Source organism: Mixophyes fleayi, chromosome 4, assembly GCF_038048845.1.
Source record: "Mixophyes fleayi isolate aMixFle1 chromosome 4, aMixFle1.hap1, whole genome shotgun sequence".
NCBI lineage: Eukaryota > Metazoa > Chordata > Amphibia > Anura > Limnodynastidae > Mixophyes > Mixophyes fleayi.
The window spans coordinates 36,551,009-36,576,518 of record NC_134405.1 but is presented as its reverse complement, the minus strand read 5'-3'; the positions used below and the strand labels follow the sequence as shown (position 1 = coordinate 36,576,518).

Sequence of the window (25,510 nt, the reverse complement as noted above, 5' to 3'; positions counted from 1 at the left end):
AACAAAAGGGATTGTGGGGGAGGGGTGAGGGGGGTAGGACCACAAAGATAAGCACTGTAAGTATTTAGAGGATAACTAGGGTGTGTTGAGCCTAAAGCAGAGGGGGAGATATGTGTCGGGAAGAGTTAGGGTCATCGCACATGGGTCAGGTCGGAGGACGCGGAGCGTTGAGGGGGGAAGGTATGTTCCACGGCTAGCCATGGAGCCCAGACTTGACTGAAGACGTGGCCTCTATCGTAATCTCCTCCATAGCGGCCACATGCCAAATCTGCCTCTTGAGAGCCAAAAGGGATGGAGGTGAGGTCTTTTTCCAATTGAGGGCTATGAGTGATTTGGCTGCTGTCAGGATGTGGGCAGTTAATTTCTTGGAGAATTTGTCCAGGTCTTGGGGAGGGTAACATAAAATAAATATCCAGGGATCTTTCGGGATGGGGGCTTCAAAAAGGGCATTTAGGAAACTAGACCACCAAATATGAAAAATCGTACCCCTTTGGCCACAGTCCCGCCAACAGCAGGGCGAGGAAGAGGGAAACTATGGAGTCTTGTGGGAGTGTAATACCAACAATAATACATTTTGTAAGAGGTTTCCTTGAGTTTAGTTGATATAGAGCATTTAGCTATCCCCAGTCTCATGTCCTCCCAAGCCTCTTCATCCGGGGGAGGACCAAGGTCCTTTTCCCACTCGTCTTCATGAGGGTTTGGAGAGGGAAGGGCAGAAGTGAGAAGAATGCTATATATTTGAGAAATCATGCCCTTGTCCAAGGGATGTTTTCTACAAAGAGATTCAAATGGAGAAAGGTCCCTAAGAACATAGGTTGGTGGCAGGGATTGCAAGAAATGATTAATTTGGAAGAATTCAAAGGGGCTGAGGATTTGGGACAGGGATTGGGGTTGGAGATCCGCTAGCGAAAGCCAGCGGCCCTGTTTGGAAAAATCTACTGGAAATTTAAGCCCTGCACGAGACCAGTTACGGTGGATCGTAGAGGCAGATCCGGGAGGGAACACCGGGTTATGCCAGATGGGGGTTAAAGGAGATATTGCAGTTGAAAGTTTTAGTTTGAAGAAGTTGGAGTCCCAGAGCATAGCATCAAATTTGATGGAAGGCAGTGCTCTAACAGCTGGGGGGCAACGGGTGGGTGACGCCCCAGAGAGAGGAGAGATCAGGCAGGTTTAGATGGGTCGATTCTATATCAAGCCATGCAGTGGAGCCAGAGGGAGCATAGGAGGCAACGATTTGCGAAAGGTGGGATGCCAAATAGTATAATTTGATGTCGGGAAGGCCTCTTCCTCCTCCAGGGATTGGTCGTTTTAAGATATTGGTTGAGACTCTAGGAGGTCTATGGTTCCAAATAAAGTGGGTGAGTGCCTTCTGGATGTTGGCAAGGAAAGAGGCAGGGACAGCTACCGGAAGGGTTTGGAAGAGGTACAGCCATTTGGGGAGTATGTTCATTTTGACAGCTATGATCCTGCCCAGCCACGAAATAATAAGGCGGTTCCAGGAGGTCAGGTCTGATTGCGTCTTGGAGAAAAGGGGTAGAAAATTCTTACGAAAGAGGTCATAGCGAGAAGTGAGGAAAACACCCAGGTATTTGATCTTCCTGTTCTGCCATTTGAAATTAAAGTTAGCCCGGAGGAGCTCGGTATCCCGAGGGGAAACGTGAAGCAGCATGGCCTCCGACTTGGTGTAGTTTGTCTTATAGCCCGAAACATCGCTGTACTTCTGACGGATGGCATATAGGTTGGGCAAGGAGATTCCCGATTGGGTAAGCGATAGGAGGATATCGTCTGCAAAGAGTGAGATCTTGGAGTTCGTATTACCCACCTTGACCCCCTGTATGCTAGGATTAGACCTAATTTGGGAAGCCAGAGGTTCAATTATCAGAGCAAATATCATAGGGGAAAGGGGGCAACCCTGTCATGTTCCATTTCGAATCGAGAATGATTCTAAGGGAGTGCCATTAATCAGGACTTTAGCAGTAGGGGTGGTGTATAATGCTAGGACGCCAGTGGGGAAGTCGCCAGCGAAGCCGAATGACTCAAGAGCCGCTTTCATAAAGTCCCAAGAGATCCTGTCAAATGCTTTTTCAGCATCCAGAGAGAGCATAATAGTTAGGGGTCTCCTGGAATTTGTAATATGGATGATGTCAATGGCACGTCTGGTATTGTCCCTCGCCTGGCGTCCCGGGATAAACCCTACTTGCTCATACTGGATCAGAGAAGGGAGGAAGGCATTCAGACGGTTTGCTAGGATTTTGGCATAAATTTTCAAATCAAGATTGAGGCGATTGGCCTGTAGCTAGCACAGTGGAGCGGGTCTTTACTTTCTTTAGGGATAACTACAATTTTGGCCTCCAGCATCTCTGATGGGAGAGGGTCACCTTGGAGAGTGTTGTTATAAAGGGATTTGAGATGAGGGGCCAACAGATCAGAAAATTTCTTGTAGTATGCGGCCGTGAAGCCGTCAGGGCCTGGGGATTTACCACTTTTTTGTCCCTTGATGGCTTGATGGATCTCGTCTGTCGAGATCTCTGTGCACAGTCCATAAGGTGGCTTTGGAGACTTCTGGAATATCATTTAGGTCAAAGTAGTCCTCCAGTCTAGTCCTAATCTGAGATACCATATTCGTATTGTGAAGAAGGGAGTCATTAAGACGCCAGGTCAATGGGCGAGGTCGGGGAAGGAGGTCAGAGATGTCAATTGTAAAAGGGGCATGGTCAGACCAAGTCAATGGGTGGATCTGGACCGCCTGGAGGTTTAGGGCCAAATCATGGCTGAGCAGGATCATATCTATACGGGAGTATGAGCCATGGGGTGAAGAATAAAATGTGTAATCGCGTGTAGTCGGCTCCTTCACTCTCCAGGAGTCATATAGAAGCTGGGATTTCATGAGACTGAGGAGGGATTTAGTGGATTGTGGGTGTGCTGAGAGCGGAACAGCGGCCACCGGGGCAGAACGGTCGATGGTGGTGTTCAGAACAGTGTTAAAGTCGCCCGCTACAATAAGATCCCCCTGTTTAAAACGAGTCAGTAGGGAATCTAGTTTGTTGAAGAAGCGGTGTTGGTGTTGGTTAAGGGCATAAACGTTTACTAGTGTACAGAGCTTGTTGTTTAGCTTACCTATCAGAATGAGATAACGTCCGTCTTTGTCAGCGAGAGAATTGTTAAGCTCAAGTGTGAGCTGACGTGCCAGTAAGATCGAGACCCCTCGTTTTTTAGCTGAGTGATCACAAGCATGGTATGAGTCGGGATATAATTTAGAGCGGAGTTCGGGGTGAGTAGAGACTATGGTGGGAATTAAATTCAGTGCAAACGGTCTTGCGACCGTTTCGGAGACACTTTCCATGGATATAAAAAAAAAAAAAAAAATAGATTGACAGGCGCTAAATTATGTAATACAAAAATGGTCCAGATAAACAACAAAGTCCACATGAGTATCTTCTCAACATTCCTCCTTTCCTCTTCACCGTAGATTTTCCATTGGTACAAACCAGTAGAAAAAGGAAATATATATAGTAAATATATCACAACATAGATTTTCTATAACACCACAGAATAAATTCTTCATCACATGGGGGAATCTTATTACAACACAAGATTCTTTATAACACCACAGGATGAATTCTTCACCACGTGGAGGAATAGTCACCAAAAGAACTCAAAATCCAATCACCGTGGGTGATAGTGACCCCCTCAATGGTAATATGCTTACATCAATCAGAGTTATTCAAGCCTTATAACATCACTTTTGAACGGATTCCCACAGCAGGTTTTCTCAGACTTTTTCTTGCCGGAATGAATCCCACTCAATAAATTATAAAACTAGATCTGGGTGCATTACCTTAAAACGAGTTTATTCAAACATAAAACAAAATAAAAACAAAAGTTGCAAGTGCTCCTACCAGATGGTGCCTGGAATACAGCATGTATACAGAATGTCTCACAGTCCAACATTTGCAGCTTCCACGGTAATCCAAAGGTAAGAACACCAATATTCACCAACGCGTTTCAATCCCTTTACTTGGATCTATTTCAAGGTGTATTAGTCTTCCTCCCAAAAAAGTGGCCATTTATACTGTACAACCCCCAATCATAGGACAGATAAAATTGCACACATTCACAAGATAGGGAAATTAAAATAAATAACTATACAATATTTCTAATTAATAACAGGTCCCTCTACATGTTCCTTATCGAAAATACACATTCCCTCACAACAACCTATTTCATAACCCAATATCAATACATATTGAGTTACTTTTCTTCTCTTTACTATACTTACTTCACTTTATAAAATTCAGCCCTCTTCAGTAACATTAATCAGGCAAGCAACCTAGTTGCCTAACAATGGACATAAACATCCGTCGGTCACTGTTACCCACCCCTCAATAACCAAAGGAGGGATATATGCAAATCTCCACGGTTCTGGTCTTAAATTTATATAGTTTCTAATACTCCTCCATATACCAGATATAATATCCTCCATAACTTCTGCATCTAATGATCTCCATATCTTCTACGATCATCCACATCTCGCCCAACTGATACCGTAACCCAGGTAACCACATAGACCCCCCACCCCTTGAACATAATTGGCGGACGGGTTACCATGGTAACCATTCGAGTAGAATCAATCCATCTTGAAATTCTAACAGTCATAAAAGAAATACTTCTAAGATCGTCCACATCCCATCGGACTAGTAACGTGACCCAAATACCTCATAAAACTCCACCCCTTAAATATAATGGGCAGACGGGTTATCGTGATAACAATCATAAATAAAAAACTTCTAAGATTGTCCACATCACATGAAACTAGTCACATGACCCAAGTACCTCATAAAACTGCAGCCCTTGAACGTAATAGGCAGACTGGTTACCATGGTAACCATTCGAATAGAATCGGTTCCCCTCGGGATTCTAATAGACATAGAGGTGATACTTAATTTCTACACAGTGCTCGGCAACTATAACAAGGCAATCATAAAAGCATCTCACTTCTCCCTCAATTAAGTTTGGTAATCCCAGGTAAGTGTAGTAGATATACACCTCATTATCACTCACAACTTAAAGATATACCGCTAAAACACCCTCCATAATTATTTCAAATAGAACAAATCGAACTGAAATATGTATATATGTACACCATAGGATAATCAAACGCTACAGAAACCATTAAAGTTCAAAGTCACTGTTGAGTCCCGAGGGCATAAGAGTTTTCATTTTATATATATTTTCCATTTCTGATCTAGCTAGAATAATATCCTTATGTCTCCAATTCTCCTTAATCTGCTTAACAGTACAAAAATAAACTATCCCATCTACAGAACAATTATGATGTTCTTTAAGATGTAAAGATAAAGACTGGTTAATAAAACCCTTTTTGATATTCCTAACATGTTCTGCCAGATGGATTTTTGAATTACAGGTGGTAAATTCCTTAATAGTGTCACAAGCTGCGGCGGTGCCCAGCCGCCGCGACTCTCTCTTCTGCGTCCCGGCCGTCGCTTCCGGGTCGCACCCCGGCCGTTGTCTAGGCAACGGTCAGGACGCTGCAGGGGATAGCGCCGTTTCCCGGCATTAGGTGCAGCCGGGCGCGCACGCTAATGAGGCAGGTAATTTGTGGACAGCCCCTAGGGCTGATTGCTTGTTTCTTCTTATTGGCCAGTATTTCTTTATTAGGCAGGGAGGGCTTAGCCTCCCTGCCGGTTATAGCTCAGTGCTCCTGTGCCTAGCCTGCTTCCGTACCTCAGCTGTGTATTGCCTTGTATTCCTTGACTACCCGTGTTTGACCCCTTGCCTGTTTCTGGATTTTGCCATCTTGCCTGTGCCCCTGACCATTTGGCCTGTACCATGGATTCTGCTTACCTGCTCGTGACCCTGACCCTTTGGCGTGTTTGACTATTACTCTCTGCAAGAGACCTCTGACCTCGGCCCGTTCTCTGGATACACGGTCTGCCATTACTCTCTATTCCTGGGGTTCTCCGCAGCCAGTACCCATCTCACAACCCTCCGTTTGTCTGCAGCCAAATCTGTCCCCACCACTAGGGGCAACAGTGAAAACCAGACTTTCGGAGTAGACTCCGGGTTTTGTGCTACTGGTTGCTGGGGTTCCTAACAAATAGGAAATCTATGACCATTACCACACAAAGATATTTTAGTCAATTTTGATGTATCCCCTCTCACCAATTTACAACCGGTACAAATTCCACACCTATGGAACCCCTTAGAATTGATAAAGGATTTAACCTCTTGTCTAGGTAATACACTTTTAACCAGATGGTTCTGCAAACTGGGGGCTTTCCTATATACAAACATAGGTTTGTCCTGAATAATATCCTTAATGACTGTATTTTTAGTTACAAGGTGCCAATGTTTCTGAAAACTCCTTTCTATTAATTTATGTTCAGAATTATATTTGTTTTTTTAAACGCTATTTTCGATATATCTTTACATTTTTTATCCTCAACATATGTAAGAGAATGCCTATTAAGGGCCTTTGCTTTTATTAGAGCATTTTTCCACCTGTTCTTTAGCATACCCTTTATCCAAAAATTTACATTTCTGTCACGGGCACTAGTTTTACCCAGAATTCACCAGGTGTAGCTACACTTACCAGAGGTGCGGACCTCTGGGTAGTGTGGTGAATCAGTGGAACCATACAATAGAACAGAGGAAAGGGATGTCAATAGTATAAATGCTGAGTCATGGCACCATGGAACTTTGATGTTACAGCAGATTAGTAAGCAGGATACAATGAGGAAAGAGTCCAAGTGCCTTAGCACGCAGGTAGCATATAGCAGGCCAGTACTTGATAACTGGATAACGTTAGGCAAAGACCAATCAACAATGCAGTAGAAGTCAGCGACTTGCAGCTATAATACAGAGGCACTTGTAGACTTTAGTCCAGCTAATAGGTAACATACTAAGTAGTAGCTATATCACAAGGAGACATGAGTGGTCTACAGCGAGAAGACTTGTCCAGCGCAGGTATGTAATGGAATAGCGTGAGTGGTCTGCGATTGGCAAGTTTTACCACTGATGTGTAGAGAAGCCTTGTCCTAGCGCAGGCATGTAACCGGATAACGTGAGTGGTCTGCAATTGGCAAGTTGTACCACTGATGTGAAGAGAAGCCTTGTCCTAGCGCAGGCATGTAACCGGATAACATGAGAGGTCTGCAATTGGCAAGTTGTACCACTGATGTAAAGAGAGGACTTGTCCAAGTGCAGCCATGTAACGGAGTAACGTGAGTGGTCTGCAATTGGCAAGTTTTACCACTGATGTATAGAGAAGACTTGTGCAGGTGCAGGCATATAAAGGAGTAGTGAGAGTAGTCTGCAGCGGGTAAGTTCTACTACTGATGTGAAGAGGAGACTTGTCCAGGTGCAGGCATGTAAATGGAGTAGCGAAAGTAGTCTGCAGCGGGTAAGTTCTACTATTGATGTGAAGAGTAGACTTGTGCAGGTGCAGGCATGTAAATGGAGTAGCGAAAGTAGTCTGCAGCGGGTAAGTTCTACTACTGATGTGAAGAGGAGACTTGTCCAGGTGCAGGCATGTAAATGGAGTAGCGAGAGTAGTCTGCAGCGGGTAAGTTGTACTACTGATGTGAAGAGGAGACTTGTCCAGGTGCAGGCATGTAACGGAGGTAGCGAGAGTAGTCTGCAGCGGGTAATTTCTACTACTGATGTGAAGAGGAGACTTGTCCAGGTACAGGCATATAACGGAGTAGTGAGAGTAGTCTGCAGCGGGTAAGTTCTACTACTGATGTGAAGAGGAGACTTGTCCAGGTGCAGGCATGTAAATGGAGTAGCGAGAGTAGTCTGCAGCGGGTAAGTTCTACTACTGATGTGAAGAGACTTGTGCAGGTGCAGGCATATAACGGAGTAGTGAGAGTAGTCTGCAGCGGGTAAGTTCTACTACTGATGTGAAGAGACTTGTCCAGGTGCAGGCATGTAAATGGAGTAGCGAGAGTAGTCTGTAGCGGGTAAGTTCTACTACTGATGTGAAGAGGAGACTTGTCCAGGTGCAGCCATGTAAATGGAGTAGCGAGAGTAGTCTGCAGCAGGTAAGTTCTACTACTGATGTGAAGAGAAGACTTGTCCAGGTGCAGGCATGTAATGGAGGTAGCGAGAGTAGTCTGCAGCGGGTAATTTCTACTACTGATGTGGAGAGGAGACTTGTCCACAGCAAACGGATAACACAAGCAGAAACAGGAAACACTTCAGAGTCTCAAGGGAATGAGAACCAAGAACAGGCAAAGGTAATAGGGCAACAGGTGCCTTAAGTACTGAGAGGTTATTAATTAACCAATGAGACAAGAGGCGAGGTTTTAACAGTTCAGGGTTTCTGCACATGCGCAATCTAGTCATGATGGCGGATGGCCGCTGCTCAGGAGAGGCGCCAGCAGGAGCGAGAGAGACCCATGTCCTAAACTAGAGGCACTAACCGTCCGGTGAGTGACAATTTCATTTCAACTGCTTGGGCATCAAATACATGTTCTTTAGAGCAGTTTGTTCTGATCCGTTGAAACTGCCCCAATGGTACTCCTTTTAACCAATTTTCATGATGGTGGCTATCTGCCCTAATATAGGAATTACTGTCAGTAGATTTTCTGGATGTTTTGGTCAGTAAATTCTCTTCATCTATATATATGGTGAGGTCCACAATATTTACTGTCTCCTTACTCACATCAAATGTAAGTTTTATCCTATATTGATTGGCAATTAAATTTGTACAAAATACATCTAAATCCCTCCTTTCATCCCTCCATACAAAAATAATATTATGGATAAAATGATACCATGCCACCAGTCCCCCGCCCCTGTCCGTAACCCATTCATACAAACTCTGACTCCCACATATTCATGAATAGGTTAGTGTAACATGAGGCGAACCTGGTGTCCATAGCCGTACCGACTTCTTATAAAAAGAAATCTTCAAAATAAAAATAATTATTCTTCAGGATGAATTCTATTCCATCCAAAAGAAAATTCGTTAACCCCTCTGAACACCCTTTCTCAGACAAAGCCCTATTAACAGCTTCTATTCCGTTATCATGATCAATGATCGTATACAGCGAACTTACGTCCGCTGTGACCAGAAAATTATCACTATCCCAAGGTAGATCTTTCAATTTTCTAAGGATATCTGTAATATCTCTTAAAAAAGCTCTGTTTTCCTTTACTATCAGCTGTAGATGAAAATCAATAAACATAAGACAAGTTAGCTGTAAGGGAATTGGTCCCTGCTATACTAGGTCTTCCTGGTGGTTTCGTTTGATTTTTATGAATTTTGGGCAGTATATATATCACTGTATAGTAGGATTAGTGACCTTCAAAAATTCTAACTCCTCTTGCTGTGATGCTGTGACCTGAACTGAATAAACATCTACTTTGCATCTGAACCTGTTCATTGCCGTTTGTCCATATCGGTCGAATATAACACCTTCTTTGTTACATGTTGCTGGAGATTGACACATTGTTTTTAAGATCAAATGATTTAAAGAAAAGATTGATTACAAATATTCTTATCAACTTCTAAGTTCATGAGAGTGTAAAATCGTCAGCTGCTGCATGAACACACAGTATAACAGTATCACACTGTTATTATTTCTTCTTGAGGATATGATCAAAGTTTTATCCAGACAATTATAACAGTGTAAGTAGCATTTCATGCTCAACAGCTTTTCATGGCATGATTTTTCAGGCAACGTGTGATCACGTTTTTTCATAATTTAATGGGTGGATCTAGTATGTGGCAAATTGACATTTAAAAACAAATACTTTAATAATTGTTGTTTCTATTATTTTTCAGATTTTTTTCATAAACAACTACGTTACTTCTCAAGTGATTCATCAAAGAAGTCTTACGAACTAGAACAACTAAACATTCAAGAAAGAGACTTTGATTTTTTTTCTCTAATTGGACTTTAGTTAATTGTTTGTATTGTGTAAGGACATTAGCGCTGTCACTTTCTTCATTTTTGCTGCAATGATAACAATGATGACCAGTCTTTGACGGGGAGTTTATTACTGGTTGCCAGATTGTCAGCTCCACATGAGCTGCTAAATATCACCCTGGTTCCATCATTCAAAATATAGAAGAAAACACAATATTCATTAATAATGGGAAAAGATATTAGTACCACAATCACAAACAGAATCTACATATTTATCCAAATCAGTTTTTATTTAACATCAAGTGTTATAGAGACAGCTGTCAATATCGTAATGGTAATTACAGATTCTATTTTAACAATGTCATTCAGTCCATATGCAGTAAATTCCTATCTGATTTGGATCCCTGTCTAGTATGTCACTGTTTAGAATACTGTAATATAAGGCTAGTTTAAAAGAAGGTAAAATATATTTATTAGTAGCCTTGTAAACTATGTGCCCTCCTTGGAATCTATTTAATAATATGCCATATAAAAGCAGGGATGTGCTGTAACTCAAGGCAACCAGATATCAACTAAAAGCAGCTTGATGTCATTAAATAAAAAAGTGTGAAAACCTGATTGGCTGCTATGTGATACAACAACTAGTGTTTAACTTGCAAAACTGTACTAAATAGTACACAGCACTCATCACAGAGGAAGGTAAGACAGTAATAGAAAGATGTGAGGGAAGAATAATGAGATATAACAAATACTAATAGGAGAATGTAAAGTGTCATCTGATTTTAATGGTTTCCTCGTTTGAAATCTCTGATGTTTTACAAGATCTGACTTGAGGCTAAAACAATTTCTACAATCGGATCATTTAAATGGTTTCTGTCCTCTGTGAATCTTCTTATGTGAAACAAGACTTGACTTCTGGGAAAAACACTTGCTACATTCAGAGCACTTAAATGGTTTCTCCCCTGTGTGAATCCTATGATGTGCAACAAGATTTGACTTCTTGGAAAAACACTTGCTGCATTCAGAGCATTTAAATGGTTTTTCTCCTGTGTGAATCTTCTGATGTTCAACAAGACTTGACTTCTGGGAAAAACACTTGCTACATTCAGAACATTTATATAGTTTCTTTCCTGTGTGAATCCTCTGATGGCTAACAAGTTCTGACTTAAGGGTAAAACACATGAAACATTCAGAGCATTTAAATGGTTTCACTCCTGTGTGAATCCTCTGATGTACAACAAGACTTGATTCCTGGGAAAAACACTTGCTACATTCAGAGCATTTAAATGGTTTCTCTCCTGTGTGAATTCTCTGATGTTCAACAAGATTTGACTTCTGGGAAAAACACTTACTACATTCAGAGCATTTAAATGGTTTCTCTCCTGTGTGAATCCTCTGATGTCCAGCAAGAATTGACTTCTTGGAAAAACACTTGCTACATTCAGAGCATTTAAATGGTTTATCTTCTATGTGAATCCACTGATGTCCAGCAAGATTTGACTTCTTGGAAAAACACTTGCTACATTCAGAGCATTTAAATGGTTTCTCTCCTGTGTGAATCTTCTGATGTTCAACAAGATTTGTCTTCTTGGAAAAACACTTTCTACATTCAGAGCATTTAAATGGTTTATCTCCTGTGTGAATCCTCTGATGTACAACAAGATCTGAATACCAGGTGAAACACTTGCTACATTCAGAGCATTTAAATGGTTTCTCTCCTCTGTGAATCCTCTGATGTCCAGCAAGACTTGACTTCTGGGAAAAACACTTGCTACATTCAGAACATTTAAATGGTTTCTCTCCTGTGTGAATCCTTTGATGTTGTATAAGTTTTGTCTTGAAGTTAAAAAACTTGTTACATTCAGAGCATTCATAGGGTTTATCTCTGTTGAGATTCATCATGTGTTTGGTAAGTAACATCTTAGTTAATAACGTTTCTCCTATTCAGACAATGAAAGTTACTTATGTGAATCCTCTAGAGTTTAAGAAGAATACATTTTTGTAGTCGGAATTACTTTTTGGTGAAATTTCTTTTTTTGAACACTCAAAATTTCACAGAACAATGGTCTTTTCTGAGACACCTTCTGTTCTTGCCAGTAATCCTGCTCATTAATTCATCTGTCAGAAAAAAGTATGATAATTACTAAAAGAATATTGATTACCTAAGTAAATTTACTTTAACAGTAGTAGTGTTTTATTGTATAAGGAATATAAAGTACATTTACAAACGTTAAGAAGTATGAAGTAATCATTGACCATTGTTTACATATTTGTGGATGTTGCCACATTGTTGGGACCCTATTGCCAATGAAATGTAGACTAAAGAGGACTCTGTCCTCCAGCAGCATATACCAATATTTGTGAAGATAATACACAGTCTGTTGATTTTTCAGTAAACATTTGTATAATCATTTTATTCCGATATCAGATGCTGCTAATACCTTACTCACCACCTACATAACCACAACTGACCATAAACGGGTAACACATGCTACCAAATCTTTCACACTTATGTACTGATGCACCAGTGTGCTGGAATTTTCTCTGCACACATCATTGAAATGGAGATAATGAGATCATCCTGTGATTCCGCCCAGTGTGAGGTGTGCAGAGGAAACAGCGCTATTGCAACAGGTTGGCTGGTAGTGTTCATCTTAGGGTCGGTGGCACATGCTACCATTAAATAGTAAATTGGAAATTACTATTTAAGAGATGTGAGTATGTTTGATGATTGGGATTAGGTTTAAACATAAAATAAAAAAAGTAAATTTAAAGAATAATTACTAAAATCATTGAATTATAAAACAATGGGTGTGTCTGGCAATGTATTTATGACTGTTTTTCTCAGTCTGAGTTCATCATATCTATATAAAAAAGAAAAATGCTAAACTGAAGCACAGAGTAATATTTAAGATATTGCTATAGTTTGAAGGAGCTGCTCACCTAGATTCTCCTTTATATATGCTAACACAAAAAACAAAAGGTGCCCTCACTTCCTACAGAAGACAGCTAGCTAGATTGTTAATAGCAAATATAATAATATAACATTAGGAATTTATTTATATGAATAAAACAAGAAAAAATTGGAAACCTATTATAACTTAGTGTATTATCCAATATATATTTAATCTTAATTTATAAAAGCTAAAATGGACACTCAAACAGTGAGAATGTGATCCCATTTATATAAATAACTGAACTAAATGAATCGTCATTCCCCTCTTTGTTACTTGAACAAACACCAACGTGATAGTGCTGAAGAAGGATTGGCAAAATGCTGGTGAAATTATCCTCTATTATCCCATAGTACTGATAGAGAATATTTAGATTTATAAAAGAAAATATCTGCAACATAATATCTGCTAACATTTGTCTATGTAAAAGTATATTCTTTTGTTAAAAATAGTTACTTTATTCTGTCGGTTTCTCAGTTAATCTCTTTCCTTCCTGCTCATTCTTACTGTTCTATCCCTCCAGCTCTCCAACCACTAGCTCTGCCTATTTATAGTTATTCCTCTTCAATAGTTTCTAGTATGGACAAAATGTATTGTATTTATGAAAATCCTAAATATTTTTATTGAAGAGCAAAAAACCTAAAGGATAAACTAGTGAAAAGTATTTCTTCTAAAACAATCAAAAATGGTGCCATTAAAACAATAGGGTTTTTTGCTCCAATTGCATTATGTGCAGGAGATGTAGAAAGAATGAAACCTTCACCAAAGAGGTGATAACTACAGGAAAGACATTCACTATTAATGAATTCATTACCTACAATATGAATGATTGTGTCTATCTGATCAAACGCACGTGTAATAAGCAGTATATCGTACATCTAGGAAACTGTAAGAGAGATGGGGAGAACACATCCTTAATATTAAAAAAAGTGGTGAATTACATTCTCTATCTAACCACTGTAAAATTGAACAACAATGTATTACGCAATCCATTATAGATTTTGTGGTATATATTTTGTTGAGGGAGATTGGTGACGTTAGGACAAAAAAGATCATTTAGCTGAAGTTTGAATGAAATTGATTTATTTATTTGACGCTCTCAGCTTCACTGCATTGAATCTAGATTTGGAGATCAAATGTTTTTTGTAATCTTCCCAATAATGTACTATTTACAGTTCATGTCCCAAAAATACAGCTGGTAATTTACAGTATACAATTATCTTCTGATTTAAGATGTACATGTCTAAATGTTTTTGGGATACTTTACATGTTTAGATAGATAGGGTCTGCACATTATATCATGGAAAACCTATTTATTCATTGTTTTCTATTCCTACATGATGAAATTAGCAATCAGAATTAATGTGCTCCATTCTTGCGTTTGCTAATTTATGTATGTAATGCAATGTTGGATGTGAGCCCAATTGAATAACACCAGTACTATAAGCTGGGCACAGATTTACGTTATATCTGCCTTTGTCAAACCAAAGATATAAAGAACAACATTCTAAGGGGGGAATTCAGTAATATCAGTGATAGTGCGCAGGCCGTGTTGCTTTCGGCAGTAACGTGGACTGCGCACTATTACTGATATTACAGTAATAGTGCAATTACAGTTAATACAGTAATCTTTAACGCTGGTTTTTGGTAGCAGCTCATGGAGCCACGAGAACTCAGGGTTAAAATTACCATAATAGGTTTAGCGCTGCGTTGAGAGCGGCCAAATTAAATTCCCCCCTAATTGAGCTTTTATTGCAGATCGCAGTCTGTGCAACATTAACATGCACCTTGTTAGGTACATGGTTGTTTGTTTTCATCATGCGTATAATTTATCAAAAAACATGTTTTCCAACTTATCTTAATCATGTATTTTTTTTTAACTTCTTTCTCATGGCCTGCAAATTATATTTTTCCTTGGGACCATAGTGGCGAAAATATCAGATTGGCTGTTATTCCCCACATTGCATCTGCTCATTTCACAGTCGCTATTGAGAATTACAGTCATGGCCACAAGTTTTGAGGATGACACAAGTATTGGTTTTCACAAAGATTGCTGCGTCAGTGTTTTTAGACCTTTGTCAGATGTTGCTATGGTATGCTGAAGTAAAATTACAAGCATTTCATAAATTGCCCTTAGTCTCTCTCGGTCTGTGTGTGTGTGTGTGTGTGTGTTAGGGGATTTAGACTGTAAGCTCCAATGGGGCAGGGACTGATGTGAAAGAGTTCTCTGTACAGCACTGCGGAATCAGTGGCGCTCTATAAATAAATGGTGATGATGATGATGATGAATTGTCAAAGGCTTTAATTGCCAATTACATTATGTTTATGCAAAGAATCAATATTTGCAGTGCTGATCCGTCTTTTAGAAGACCTCTGCAATTCACCCTGGCATGCTGTCAATCAACTTCTGGGCCACATACTGACTGATGGCCTCCCATTCTTGTCTAATCAATCTGTGGTTTGTCAGAATATGTGGGTTTTTGTTTGTCTACCCGCTTCTTGAGGATTGACCACACGTTCTCAATAGGATTAAGGTCTGGGGAATTTCCTGGCCATGGACCCAAAATTTTGATGTTTTGATCCCCGAACCACTTAGTTATCACTTTTGCCTTATGGAAAGGTGCCATTATGATGGAAAAAGCACTGTTCATCACCAAACTGTTCTTGGATGGTTGGGAGAAGTTGCTCTTGGAGGATGCTTTGGTACCATTCTTTATTCATGGTTGTGTTTTTAGGCATAATTGTGAGTGAGCCTACTCCCTTGGCTGAGAAGCAACCCCATACATGAATGGTCTCAGGATGCTTTACTGTTGGCATAACACAGGACTGATGGTAGCGTTTTCCAGAATGCCCCAAACAATCTGAAAGGGGATTCATCAGAGAAAATGTCTTTACCCTAGTCCTCAGCAGTCCAATCCCTGCACCTTTTGCAGACTATCCGTCTGTCCCTGATATTTTTCCTGGAAAGAAGTGGCTTCTCTGCTGGGCTTCTTGACACCAGGCCATCCTCCAAAAGTCTTTGCCTCACTGTGCTTGCAGATGCATTCACACCTGCATGCTGCCATTCCAGAGAAAGCTCTACACTTGTGGTGCCCCAATCCCGCAGCTGAATCAACCTTACCCCAATCCCGCAGCTGAATCAACTTTAGTAGACGGTCCTGGCGCTTGCTGTATGTTCTTGGGTGCCCTGAAGCCTTTTTCACAACTACTGAACCTCTCTCCTTGATTGTTCTTGATGATCTGATAAATGGTTGATTTAGGTGCAATCTTACTAGCAGCAATATCCTTGCCTGTGAAGCCCTTTTGTGCAAAGCAATGATGACTGAACGTGTTGCTTTACAGGTAACCTGTTATGACTCGCCGGGCTCTAAGTCAGAGTAACTAGATAGATAGATAGGGATAGGTAGATAGACATTAGACAGCCACTGGGTGTTTAGATAAAGTTAGTTTAGTTCTTAGATAGATTAGTTTAGGTAGATCAGATAGGCAGAAAGATTAGCTACATTGATTAGGTAGGTATTAGATAGGGTCAGTTAGGTCTGTTCTCTGTCAGAATCTGCCCTCAATTCATGCTGTCATTACTATATTATGCCTCACCTGGCCAGTCTGTTTCTCCTAGCTCACTCACCTGGCTTCCTCATTATCACCTGCAGCCTATTGGTTCTGCTCTCCTTAAATAGCCGGCTAATCCTCTGCAGGATTTCCAGTAATACGTTTACCATAGTGTTCTGCTCCCTTGTGTTCTCCCTGTTACCTGTTACCTTGTGGTATCCCCGTGTACCAGACCGTTTCTGACTACTCTTTATTGGATTTCCCTGTGTACCAACTCGGCTCTGCTTTGACTCTTTTCCTGTGTTGATATCCCGTGTACCAGACCTGATTCTGTTCCTGATGATTCTACTATCTAATCACCAGTTCATCAGCTATCTTCTGGACCCCGGTAAAGTCGTGTTCCCAGGCATGGCTCCGGCGTGATCTGCAGCTCCTCTGCTCATCTTAACCTTATACGGAGACGCAGCCTCTGCAGCATCTCAGCGCTCAGATTTCAACAATCTTCCTTTGGCTCCGGACTCAACCTTGCCACAGTTACTATTGACTGTTTACATATATCACTGTGTGCCTATAATTGTAGTTACCCCTGGCAACCGCCTAGGAACTGTTACCCCTAAATCCCCAACTCTCACCGATACTGTGGGTTGCAGTTACCCCTGACAACTGCCTAAGAACTGTTTCTCTCAAATCTTCGGACTCTCACCAGTACTGTGGGTTATAGTTACCCTTGGCTACTGCCTATGCTCAGTTCCTTCATCTTTTCCTATCTCTGCAAGTTTGATTCCTTTCCGGACAAGCACTGGTACAGAAGCTGCTGTGTATCAGGGGACCTCTCCATCAACTGTTCCTGTATTTATTCCAGTGGCCACGAGCAGGGCCAGATGGGCCGGTTGCTAGCTGGCCGGCCCCATCGCTCAGCGCACAGACTGTCATGCCGGAATTCGGCATGGCAGTCTGTGCGCTGAGCGATGGGGTCGGTCCTACACTTACTTCCTGGTGTGGCCGCGCGTCCCTCCTCCTCCCCTCAGCTGAATGGCTCTGCCGATGAGTGTTACATGGGACGTGCACCATGTGATAGGTGCCGTCCCATGTGATAGAAGAGACTACAGAGCGTGCCGCGGAGCGCACAAGGTAAGGGGGGGGGGGTAAGTTTGTGTGACAGGGGATCTCTGGTATGTTCTGTGTGTGTACAGGGGATCTCTGGTATGTTCTGTGTGTGTACAGGGGATCTCTGGTATGTTCTGTGTGTGTGAACAGGGGATCTCTGGTATGTTCTGTGTGTGTGTACAGGGGATCTCTGGTATGTTCTGTGTGTGTGTACAGGGGATCTCTGGTATGTTCTGTGTGTGTGTACTGGGGATCTCTGGTATGTTCTGTGTGTGTGTACAGGGGATCTCTGGTATGTTCTGTGTGTGTGTACAGGGGATCTCTGGTATGTTCTGTGTGTGTGTACAGGGGATCTCTGGTATGTTCTGTGTGTGTGTACAGGGGATCTCTGGTATGTTCTGTGTGTGTGTACAGGGGATCTCTGGTATGTTCTGTGTGTGTACAGGGGATCTATGGTATGTTCTGTGTGTGTACAGGGGATCTATGGTATGTTTTGTGTGTGACAGGGTATGTATAGTATGTTTTGTGTGTGTGACACGGTATGTATAGTATGTTTTGTGTGTGTGACACGGTATGTATAGTATGTTTTGTGTGTGTGACACGGTATTTATAGTATGTTTTATGTGTGTGACACGGTATTTATAGTATGTTTTGTGTGTGTGACACGGTATGTATAGTATGTTTTGTGTGTGTGACACGGTATGTATAGTATGTTTTGTGTGTGTGACAGGGTATGTATAGTATGTTTTGTGTGTGTGACACGGTATGTATAGTATGTTTTGTGTGTGTGACAGGGTATGTATAGTATGTTTTGTGTGTGTGACAGGGTATGTATAGTATGTTTTGCGTGTGTGACACGGTATCTATAGTATGTTTTGTGTGTGTGACACAGTATCTATAGTATGTTTTGTGTGTGTGACACGGTATCTATAGTATGTTTTGTGTGTGTGACAGGGTATGTATAGTATGTTTTGTGTGTGTGACACAGTATCTAAAGTATGTTTTGTGTGTGTGTGTGACACGGTATCTATAGTATATTTCTGTGTGCTTTAAATGCCAGGGCTGATTTTTAGTCCCAGTCCGGCCCTGGCCACGAGTGATATATCAGTCTTGACACCATCCACTAAGTGTCTCTCCTGACTCCCTCCTGCACTTCCTACTCTACAGCCTCTGTAACTTTATTCCTGGGTTCTCCCCAGCCAGTGCACATCTCACAACCCTCTGTTTGTCTGCAGCCAAGCCTGTCCCCACCACTAGGGGCAACAGTGAACACCAGACGTTCGGAGCAGACTCCAAGTTTTGCTGTACTGGCTGAGGGGTTCCAAACATAACCATGGTTAACAGAGGAAGAACAATGATTTCAAGCACTACTCTCCTTTTAAAGCTTCCAGTCTGTTATTCTAATTCAATCAGCATGACAGAGTGATCTCCAGCGTTGTCTTCATCAACACTCTCACTTGTGTTAACGAGAGAATCACTGACGTGATGTCTGCTGGTCCTTTTGTGACAGGGCTGAAATGCAGTGGAAATGTTTTTGTGAAAAAGTTTATTGTCATGGCAAAGAGGGAATTTGAAATTAATTGCAATTTATCTGATCACTCTTCATGACATTCTGGAGTCTATGCAAATTGCCGTCATAAAAACTGAGGCAACAGACTTTGTGAAAAATAATTAATGTCATTCTCAATACTTTCGGCCATGACTGTACAGTTGCACTTAAGTGGAGTTACAAGAAGATGATTCAGCATTAAATTCTTGCACTGTTGTAACCAATGACTGTGTACTGTATCCATGTATGATGTCACAACTGTGAGTTAGACCCCATACGCAATTATTTACTGTTAATATTTTTTAATGTTGTTATACAACTGCACCATTATTTATAGAACTGCAACAGTCCTGCCAAACTGAAATTGTTTTTTTACTGTGCGGTTGGTGCTAAACTAAGGGATCACTTTAGCATCCTGCACGTTATGGACAAAACTATATAAATACATATCTTACACACTTGGTTTTACTAAAAAGATGTACTAATTGCAGCATGATGTTGTAGAAAGGATACACTTTGTCTCAGTACAGCAATAATTATTATATTTAATATGCACATTATATGAAAATAGAGTATACTAGAGACAAACAAGTATATATGCACATAACCTCACCTGCTACCACATAGTTGTAAATCTACCATGTAGATTAATACACTCACATAGACTATATATGGTTACATGAGACTATCTTTTGGAAAAACGCCAACTGCCTCCCTAATTGCGTGACATACTTACTATATGACCCGCTGACTGTATGACCACCATCCCTAACCATGTGACCACCTACCTAACCGTGTGACCCAATGACCCCATTCCTGACCGTATGACCCCATCCCTAACCATGTGACCCAGTGACACTATGACCCCATCCCTAGCCATGTGACCCAGTGTCTGTATGACCCCATCCATAACCGTGTGACCTGGTGACTGTATGACCCCATCCCTAACTGTGAAACGATCTCTAGGTTCTTCAGCGATAATGGTAATAATGATATGTGAAGGAGTTAAAAATGTTGGCATTTGCCTTAAAAATACATTCAGCGTAATCACCAGCTCCAGCCTTGAACTATCTCAAAGACCCCTAGGACAGGGGATAATGGATGATGACATTGGGAGTACTGGCTCCAGTGAAAGTTGATAAGAATAACCCATAAAAGTGACATGAAGAGAACTAACTAGCTTTGTCAGAAGATTTATATTTACTCAGGAAAATATCAATCATGTGTTTCTATCCTATAACCAGATCAAACGCTTTTTCATGTAAAAATGTAGCCCATTAATAAATGAGCACAGCTCAGTTCTATCTTGACATTGGCGTGTCTGTGTCTTGATTACTGATCTCCTGTGAGAAATGTGATTTTGCTAAGCTGACGCCATCTTGTTGCCTTATAGCCATTTTGTTCAGTTATAGCTTAAAGACAATTAGATGCAGCTGGTTTTTAGGAGTAATTCATTAGTTGCAAGGCTATGCTTATAACCTTGGACAGAGCAGACAGGAGATAAGCCAACCACCCCCTGGGCAGTTTTCCTGTGTGATAATGAGAGAATATACTAACATCTGTGTAAAGGGAACATGAGTGGTTAAAACCTTTTGGGGCATAGTTTAATACGTGATTTTTGCTATATAGATAGGGACTTGTAACTAATAAAGCAGAGTTTATTGTACACTCAAACCATGCAGTGTATTTAATTCTCTCCAGCTGATGAGCTCAAATAACTGATAGACTGACACTTACAGGTGAACAATCTGATTTAGATTCAACAACTGGTTAACCAGCATCTTATCTAACCGATATCTGAAGGTACTTGATAAAGGAGAGGTAAAATTACCATAACATAACAATGTAATATATAAATAAATTATGTGTTTTTATGTTTATTTTGGAAAGGGAGTCTTATTTATATTCTCTCCCCCCTCCGCTCTATACTCAATGCGGCCGCAAGACTCATCTTCCTCTCACGCCGCTCCTCCTCTGCCTCCCCTCTCTGCCTTGCCTTACACTGGCTTCCCTTCCGCTACAGAATCCTTTTCAAACTCCTCACCACCACTTACAAGGCTCTCTCCAACTCTACTGCCCCTTATATCTCTAACCTCCTCTCCATTCACACTCCTGCCCGCTCCCTGCGCTCGGCCAACGACCGCCGCCTCTCCTACACTCTTATCACCTCTTCCCACTCCAGAATCCAAGACTTTTCCCGTGCAGCCCCCCTTCTCTGGAACGACCTCCCTCGTTCCATCCGTCTCTCTCCTACTCTGTGCTCCTTCAAACGTGCACTCAAAACTCACCTCCTCCTCAAAGCCTACCAACCATCTACTTAACCCCCATCTCCTCCCTTTAGCTCGTCCTCCCTTCTCTCCTCTTGCCTCAACTGGCTCCTCTTGTGCCTGGTCTGTTTACCCTCCCTTAGGATGTAAGCTCGTATGAGCAGGGCCCACTCCCCTCCTGTCTCCATACCTGTTATTTTGCTCCGTCTTTACTGCATATGACTAGCCGGAGTTTCTGAAGTATTGGTACTTTTTGTTCATTGTTCTGTATGGTTTCACCCTGTATAGTCTACTGTTAGTACTGTGTGCGGCGCTGCAGATACCATGTGGCGCCTAACAAATAAATGATAATAATAATAATGTGACCCGGTGTCTGTATGACCCCATCCATAACCGTGTGACCCAGTGACTGTATGACCCCATTCCTAACCATGTGACCCAGTGGCTGTATGACCCCATCCCTAACCGTGTGATACAGTAACTGTATGACCCCATCCCTAACCATGTGACCCAGTGACTGTATGATCCCATCTCTAACCGTGTGACCTAGTGACTGTATGACCCCATCCCTAACCATGTGACTGTATGACTCCATCCCTAACCGTGTGACCCAGTAACTGTATGATCCCATCCCTAACCATGTGACCCAGTGACTGTTTCACCCAATCTCTAACCGTGTGACACAGTGCCTGTATGACCCCATCCCTAACCGCGTGACCCGGTGACTGTATGACCCCATCCCTAACCATGTGACCCGGTGAGTGTATGACCCCATCCCTAACCATGTGACCCAGTGACTGTTTGACCCCATCTCTAACCGTGTGACCCAGTGCCTGTATGACCCCATCCCTAACCGCGTGACCAGGTGACTGTATGACACCATCCCTAACCGTGTGACCCAGTAACTGTATGACCCCATCCCTAACCATGTGAACCAGTGACTGTTTCACCCAATCTCTAACCGTGTGACCCAGTGACTGTATGACCCCATCCCTAACCGTGTGACCCAGTGACTGTATGAACCCATCCCTAACAGTGTGACCCAGTGACTGTATGACCCCATCCCTAACCATGTGACCCGGTGGCTGTATGACCCCATCCCTAACCGTGTGACCCAGTAACTGTATGAACTCATCCCTAACAGTGTGACCCAGTGACTGTATGATCCCATCCCTAACCATGTGACCCGGTGGCTGTATGACCCCATCCCTAACCGTGAGACCCAGTAACTGTACGAACTCATCCCTAACCATGTGACCCAGTGACTGTATGACCCCATCCCTAACCGTGTGACCCAGTGACTGTATGACCACATCCCTAACAGTGTGACCCAGTGACTGTATGACCCCATCCATAACCGTGTGACCCAGTGACTGTATGACCCCATCCCTAACAGTGTGACCCAGTAACTGTATGACCCCATCCGTAACCGTGTGACCCAGTGACTATGACCCCATCTCTAACCGTGTGACCCGGTGACTGTATGACCCCATCCCTAACCATGTGACCCAGTGACTGTATGACTCCATCCCTAACCGTGTGACCCGGTGACTGTATGACCCCATCCCTAACCGTGTGACCCAGTGACTGGATGACCCCATGCTTAACCGTGTGACCCAGTGACTGTATGACCCCATCCCTAACAGTGTGACCCAGTGACTGTATGACCCCATCCCTAACCGTGTGACCCAGTGACTGTATGACCCCATCCCTAACAGTGTGACCCAGTGACTGTATGACCCCATCCCTAACCATGTGACCCGGTAGCTGTATGACCCCATCCCTAACCGTGTGACCCAGTAACTGTATAAACTCATCCCTAACCGTGTGACCCAGTGACTGTATGACCCCATCCATAACAGTGTGACCCAGTAACTGGATGAACTCATCCCTAACCGTGTGACTCAGAAACTGTATGACCCCATCCCTAACCATGTGACCCAGTGACTATGACCCCATCTCTAACCGTGTGACCCAGTGACTGTATTACCCCATCCCTAACCGTGTGACCCGGTGACTGTATGACCCCATCCCTAACCGTGTGACCCGGTTACTGTATGACCCCATCCCTAACCGTGTGACCCAGTAACTGTATGAACTCATCCCTAACCATGTGACCCGGTGACTGTATGACCCCATCCCTAACAGTGTAACCCAGTGACTGTATGACCCCATCCCTAACCATGTGACCCGGTGGCTGTATGACCCCATCCCTAACTGTGTGACCCAGTGACTGTATGACCCCATCCCTAACTGTGTGACCCAGTGACTGTATGACCCCATCCCAAACAGTGTGACCCAGTGACTGTATGACCTCATCCCTAACCGTGTGACCCAGTGACTGTATGACTCCATCCCTAACAGTGTGACCCAGAAACTGTATGACCCCATCCCTAACCATGTGACCCAGTGACTATGACCCCATCTCTAACCGTGTGACCCAGTGACTGTATGACCCCATCCCTAACCGTGTGACCCGGTGACTGTATGACCCCATCCCTAACCGTGTGACCCGGTTACTGTATGACCCCATCCCTAACCGTGTGACCTGGTTACTGTATGACCCCATCCCTAACCGTGTGACCCGGTGACTGTATGACCCCATCCCTAACCGTGTGACCCGGTGACTGTATGACCCCATCCCTAACCGTGTGACCCAGTGACTGTATGACCCCATCCCTAACCGTGTGACCCGGTGAGTATATGACCCCATCCCTAACCGTGTGACCCAGAGAGTGTATGACCCCATCCCTAACCGTGTGACCCGGTGACTTTATGACCCCATCCCTAACCATGTGACCCGGTAACTGTATGACCCCATCCCTAACCGAGTGACCCGGTGACTGTATGACCTCATCCCTAACCATGTGACCCGGTGACTGTATGACCCCATCCCTGACCGTGTGACTGTATGACCCCATCCCTGACCGTGTGACCCGGTGACTGTATGACCCCATCCCTGACCGTGTGACCTGGTGACTGTATGACCCCATCCTCAACCGTGTGACCCAGTGACTGTATGACCCCATCCCTAACCGTGTGACCCGGTGACTGTATGACCCCATGCTTAACCGTGTGACCCGGTGACTGTATGACCCCATCCCTAACCGTGTGACCTGGTGACTGTATGACCCCATCCTAAACCGTGTGACCCAGTGACTGTATGACCCCATCCCTAACCGTGTGACCCGGTGACTGTATGACCCCATGCTTAACCGTGTGACCCGGTGACTGTATGACCCCATCCCTGACCGTGTGACCCGGTGACTGTATGACCCCATCCCTGACCGTGTGACCTGGTGACTGTATGACCCCATCCTCAACCGTGTGACCTAGTGACTGTATGACCCCATCCCTAACCGTGTGACCCGGTGACTGTATGACCCCATGCTTAACCGTGTGACCCGGTGACTGTATGACCCCATCCCTAACCGTGAGTCCCGGTGACTGTATGACCACATGCCTAACCGCGTGACCCGGTGACTGTATGACCACATGCCTAACCGCGTGACCCGGTGACTGTATGACCCCATCCCTAACCGTGTGACCCGGTGACTGTATGACCCCATCCCTAACCGTGTGACCCGGTGACTGTATGACCCCAACCCTAACCATGTGACCCGGTCGCTGTATGACCCCATCCCTAACCGTGTGACCCAGTAACTGTATGAACTCATCACTAACCGTGTGACCCAGTGACTGTATGACCCCATCCCTAACAGTGTGACCCAGTGACTGTATGACCCCATCCATAACCATGTGACCCGGTGCCTGTATGACCCCATCCCTAACCGTGTGACCCAGTAACTGTATGAACTCATCCCTAACCGTGTGACCCAGTGACTGTATGACCCCATCCCTAACAGTGTGACCCAGTGACTGTATGACCCCATCCCTAACCATGTGACCCGGTGGCTGTATGACCCCATCCCTAACTGTGTGACCCAGTGACTGTATGACCCCATCCCAAACAGTGTGACCCAGTGACTGTATGACCCCATCCCTAACCGTGTGACCCAGTGACTGTATGACTCCATCCCTAACAGTGTGACCCAGAAACTGTATGACCCCATCCCTAACCGTGTGACCCAGTGACTATGACCCCATCTCTAACCGTGTGACCCAGTGACTGTATTACCCCATCCCTAACCGTGTGACCCGGTGACTGTATGACCCCATCCCCAA

At 43.2% G+C, this 25,510-nt stretch overlaps 1 pseudogene; it reads right to left on the bottom strand.

Moving 5' to 3' along the window:
• The window catches only part of LOC142151191 (uncharacterized), a 282,776-nt pseudogene that overhangs the window by 210,754 nt on the left and 46,512 nt on the right, over positions 1-25,510 (bottom strand).